Source organism: Dendrobates tinctorius, unplaced genomic scaffold (assembly GCF_039654945.1).
Source record: "Dendrobates tinctorius isolate UK_male_01 unplaced genomic scaffold, ASM3965494v1 ptg000270l, whole genome shotgun sequence".
NCBI classification, from domain to species: Eukaryota; Metazoa; Chordata; class Amphibia; order Anura; family Dendrobatidae; genus Dendrobates; species Dendrobates tinctorius.
In genome coordinates, this window is record NW_027361937.1 from 6,805,001 (window position 1) to 6,810,000 (window position 5,000).

The 5,000-nt window shown below is 49.4% G+C and overlaps 7 non-coding genes across 7 annotated transcripts; 4 read left to right on the forward strand and 3 right to left on the reverse strand.

The window, feature by feature from the left end:
- Positions 1–360: 360 nt before the first annotated feature.
- TRNAG-GCC (transfer RNA glycine (anticodon GCC)) lies at positions 361–431 on the reverse strand. Its single transcript has one exon. It is a non-coding gene; the product is annotated as a tRNA-Gly (tRNA).
- Positions 432–542: 111 nt separating this feature from the next.
- Positions 543–615, forward strand: TRNAK-CUU (transfer RNA lysine (anticodon CUU)). The gene has a single exon. It is a non-coding gene; the product is annotated as a tRNA-Lys (tRNA).
- A 924-nt stretch (positions 616–1,539) lies between these two features.
- Positions 1,540–1,610, reverse strand: TRNAG-GCC (transfer RNA glycine (anticodon GCC)). The gene has a single exon. It is a non-coding gene; the product is annotated as a tRNA-Gly (tRNA).
- Positions 1,611–1,721: 111 nt separating this feature from the next.
- Positions 1,722–1,794, forward strand: TRNAK-CUU (transfer RNA lysine (anticodon CUU)). The gene has a single exon. It is a non-coding gene; the product is annotated as a tRNA-Lys (tRNA).
- Positions 1,795–2,900: 1,106 nt separating this feature from the next.
- TRNAK-CUU (transfer RNA lysine (anticodon CUU)) lies at positions 2,901–2,973 on the forward strand. The gene has a single exon. It is a non-coding gene; the product is annotated as a tRNA-Lys (tRNA).
- Positions 2,974–3,897: 924 nt separating this feature from the next.
- Positions 3,898–3,968, reverse strand: TRNAG-GCC (transfer RNA glycine (anticodon GCC)). The gene has a single exon. It is a non-coding gene; the product is annotated as a tRNA-Gly (tRNA).
- Positions 3,969–4,079: 111 nt separating this feature from the next.
- TRNAK-CUU (transfer RNA lysine (anticodon CUU)) lies at positions 4,080–4,152 on the forward strand. The gene has a single exon. It is a non-coding gene; the product is annotated as a tRNA-Lys (tRNA).
- Positions 4,153–5,000: the final 848 nt, after the last annotated feature.

The following is a 5,000-nucleotide window of genomic DNA, read 5'->3' on the forward strand; positions in this document are numbered from 1 at the left end:
CTGGAATTCCTTGCCTGAGGAGGAGGTGGTGATGGTGAACACAGTTGAGGGGATCAAGAGAGCCCTGGATGTCTTCCTGGAGCATAACAATATTGTATCTTACAGTTCTTAGGGTCTTTAGAAGGACGTAGATCTGGGGATTGATTCTGACGGAATGTAGGCTGGACTGGATGGACAAATGTCTTTTTTCGGCCTTGCTAACTATGTTAGCCCCAGAGGATATAGAATAGGGAAGGCCCAAAAGGATGGTGAGCGAAAACAGGGCAGCAAGAGCCCAAAGACTTTTTTGCAAGTGTCTGTAAAGTCAACAATGAAAGGAGGCGCAATGCAACGGTCAGCAAACGAGGAAAAGAGCTGCTCTGCATTGGCCGGGAATCGAACCCGGGCCTCCCGCGTGGCAGGCGAGAATTCTACCACTGAACCACCAATGCTTGGATGCGTCTGCGATGTCGGTGGTGTCCGCCACACCCAGGATCTGACAGCTACCTGCGCGCGACCGGACCGTGCCGCGTGCAGCTCCGATGCGCCGGCAGGCATCAGAAGCCCGGCTAGCTCAGTCGGTAGAGCATGAGACTCTTAATCTCAGGGTCGTGGGTTCGAGCCCCACGTTGGGCGCTTGCTTCTTACCTCCTTTTACTGCTTGTGCTAACCCACGTCATCCCAGAAAACCGCCTGCGGAATGCCCTCTTCTGCTACAAAACACGAGAAACCGCATGGCTGGATCTGGATAAGTTGGAAACTTGGGCCGAAAGGTGGCAGATGCGGGTAACCAATGATAAATGGAAGGTTATACACGTGGGAAGAAGGAATCGCTATCACCATTACACACTGAATGGTTAGACCGCATGTGGAGTACTGTGTACAGTTTTGGGCACCGGTGCTCAGGAAGGATATAATGGAACTAGAGCGAGTACAAAGGAGGGCAACAAAATGAATAAAGGGGATAGGGGAACTACAATACACAGAGAGATTAGCAAAATTAGGATTATTTAGTCTAGAAAAAAGATGACTGAGGCGTGATCTAATAACCATATAAAAGGGGACAATACAAATATCTCTTGGAGGATCTGTTTCTACCAAGGAAGGTGACGTCACAAGGGGGCATTCTCTGCGTCTGGAGGAGAGAAGGTTTTTCCACCAACATAGAAGAGGATTCTTTACTGATAGGGCAGTGAGAATCTGGAATTCCTTGCCTGAGGAGGAGGTGGTGATGGTGAACACAGTTGAGGGGATCAAGAGAGCCCTGGATGTCTTCCTGGAGCATAACAATATTGTATCTTACAGTTCTTAGGGTCTTTAGAAGGACGTAGATCTGGGGATTGATTCTGACGGAATGTAGGCTGGACTGGATGGACAAATGTCTTTTTTCGGCCTTGCTAACTATGTTAGCCCCAGAGGATATAGAATAGGGAAGGCCCAAAAGGATGGTGAGCGAAAACAGTGCAGCAAGAGCCCAAAGACTTTTTTGCAAGTGTCTGTAAAGTCAACAATGAAAGGAGGCGCAATGCAACGGTCAGCAAACGAGGAAAAGAGCTGCTCTGCATTGGCCGGGAATCGAACCCAGGCCTCCCGCGTGGCAGGCGAGAATTCTACCACTGAACCACCAATGCTTGGATGCGTCTGCGATGTCGGTGGTGTCCGCCACACCCAGGATCTGACAGCTACCTGCGCGCGACCGGACCGTGCCGCGTGCAGCTCCGATGCGCCGGCAGGCGTCAGAAGCCCGGCTAGCTCAGTCGGTAGAGCATGAGACTCTTAATCTCAGGGTCGTGGGTTCGAGCCCCACGTTGGGCGCTTGCTTCTTACCTCCTTTTACTGCTTGTGCTAACCCACGTCATCCCAGAAAACCGCCTGCGGAATGCCCTCTTCTGCTACAAAACACGAGAAACCGCATGGCTGGATCTGGATAAGTTGGAAACTTGGGCCGAAAGGTGGCAGATGCGGGTAACCAATGATAAATGGAAGGTTATACACGTGGGAAGAAGGAATCGCTATCACCATTACACACTGAATGGTTAGACCGCATGTGGAGTACTGTGTACAGTTTTGGGCACCGGTGCTCAGGAAGGATATAATGGAACTAGAGCGAGTACAAAGGAGGGCAACAAAATGAATAAAGGGGATAGGGGAACTACAATACACAGAGAGATTAGCAAAATTAGGATTATTTAGTCTAGAAAAAAGATGACTGAGGCGTGATCTAATAACCATATAAAAGGGGACAATACAAATATCTCTTGGAGGATCTGTTTCTACCAAGGAAGGTGACATCACAAGGGGGCATTCTCTGCGTCTGGAGGAGAGAAGGTTTTTCCACCAACATAGAAGAGGATTCTTTACTGATAGGGCAGTGAGAATCTGGAATTCCTTGCCTGAGGAGGAGGTGGTGATGGTGAACACAGTTGAGGGGATCAAGAGAGCCCTGGATGTCTTCCTGGAGCATAACAATATTGTATCTTACAGTTCTTAGGGTCTTTAGAAGGACGTAGATCTGGGGATTGATTCTGACGGAATGTAGGCTGGACTGGATGGACAAATGTCTTTTTTCGGCCTTGCTAACTATGTTAGCCCCAGAGGATATAGAATAGGGAAGGCCCAAAAGGATGGTGAGCGAAAACAGGGCAGCAAGAGCCCAAAGACTTTTTTGCAAGTGTCTGTAAAGTCAACAATGAAAGGAGGCGCAATGCAACGGTCAGCAAACGAGGAAAAGAGCTGCTCTGCATTGGCCGGGAATCGAACCCGGGCCTCCCGCGTGGCAGGCGAGATTTCTACCACTGAACCACCAATGCTTGGATGCGTCTGCGATGTCGGTGGTGTCCGCCACACCCAGGATCTGACAGCTACCTGCGCGCGACCGGACCGTGCCGCGTGCAGCTCCGATGCGCCGGCAGGCGTCAGAAGCCCGGCTAGCTCAGTCGGTAGAGCATGAGACTCTTAATCTCAGGGTCGTGGGTTCGAGCCCCACGTTGGGCGCTTGCTTCTTACCTCCTTTTACTGCTTGTGCTAACCCACATCATCCCAGAAAACCGCCTGCGGAATGCCCTATTCTGCTACAAAACACGAGAAACCGCATGGCTGGATCTGGATAAGTTGGAAACTTGGGCCGAAAGGTGGCAGATGCGGGTAACCAATGATAAATGGAAGGTTATACACGTGGGAAGAAGGAATCGCTATCACCATTACACACTGAATGGTTAGACCGCATGTGGAGTACTGTGTACAGTTTTGGGCACCGGTGCTCAGGAAGGATATAATGGAACTAGAGCGAGTACAAAGGAGGGCAACAAAATGAATAAAGGGGATAGGGGAACTACAATACACAGAGAGATTAGCAAAATTAGGATTATTTAGTCTAGAAAAAAGATGACTGAGGCGTGATCTAATAACCATATAAAAGGGGACAATACAAATATCTCTTGGAGGATCTGTTTCTACCAAGGAAGGTGACGTCACAAGGGGGCATTCTCTGCGTCTGGAGGAGAGAAGGTTTTTCCACCAACATAGAAGAGGATTCTTTACTGATAGGGCAGTGAGAATCTGGAATTCCTTGCCTGAGGAGGAGGTGGTGATGGTGAACACAGTTGAGGGGATCAAGAGAGCCCTGGATGTCATCCTGGAGCATAACAATATTGTATCTTACAGTTCTTAGGGTCTTTAGAAGGACGTAGATCTGGGGATTGATTCTGACGGAATGTAGGCTGGACTGGATGGACAAATGTCTTTTTTCGGCCTTGCTAACTATGTTAGCCCCAGAGGATATAGAATAGGGAAGGCCCAAAAGGATGGTGAGCGAAAACAGGGCAGCAAGAGCCCAAAGACTTTTTTGCAAGTGTCTGTAAAGTCAACAATGAAAGGAGGCGCAATGCAACGGTCAGCAAACGAGGAAAAGAGCTGCTCTGCATTGGCCGGGAATCGAACCCAGGCCTCCCGCGTGGCAGGCGAGAATTCTACCACTGAACCACCAATGCTTGGATGCGTCTGCGATGTCGGTGGTGTCCGCCACACCCAGGATCTGACAGCTACCTGCGCGCGACCGGACCGTGCCGCGTGCAGCTCCGATGCGCCGGCAGGCGTCAGAAGCCCGGCTAGCTCAGTCGGTAGAGCATGAGACTCTTAATCTCAGGGTCGTGGGTTCGAGCCCCACGTTGGGCGCTTGCTTCTTACCTCCTTTTACTGCTTGTGCTAACCCACGTCATCCCAGAAAACCGCCTGCGGAATGCCCTCTTCTGCTACAAAACACGAGAAACCGCATGGCTGGATCTGGATAAGTTGGAAACTTGGGCCGAAAGGTGGCAGATGCGGGTAACCAATGATAAATGGAAGGTTATACACGTGGGAAGAAGGAATCGCTATCATCATTACACACTGAATGGTTAGACCGCATGTGGAGTACTGTGTACAGTTTTGGGCACCGGTGCTCAGGAAGGATATAATGGAACTAGAGCGAGTACAAAGGAGGGCAACAAAATGAATAAAGGGGATAGGGGAACTACAATACACAGAGAGATTAGCAAAATTAGGATTATTTAGTCTAGAAAAAAGATGACTGAGGCGTGATCTAATAACCATATAAAAGGGGACAATACAAATATCTCTTGGAGGATCTGTTTCTACCAAGGAAGGTGACGTCACAAGGGGGCATTCTCTGCGTCTGGAGGAGAGAAGGTTTTTCCACCAACATAGAAGAGGATTCTTTACTGATAGGGCAGTGAGAATCTGGAATTCCTTGCCTGAGGAGGAGGTGGTGATGGTGAACACAGTTGAGGGGATCAAGAGAGCCCTGGATGTCTTCCTGGAGCATAACAATATTGTATCTTACAGTTCTTAGGGTCTTTAGAAGGACGTAGATCTGGGGATTGATTCTGACGGAATGTAGGCTGGACTGGATGGACAAATGTCTTTTTTCGGCCTTGCTAACTATGTTAGCCCCAGAGGATATAGAATAGGGAAGGCCCAAAAGGATGGTGAGCGAAAACAGGGCAGCAAGAGCCCAAAGACTT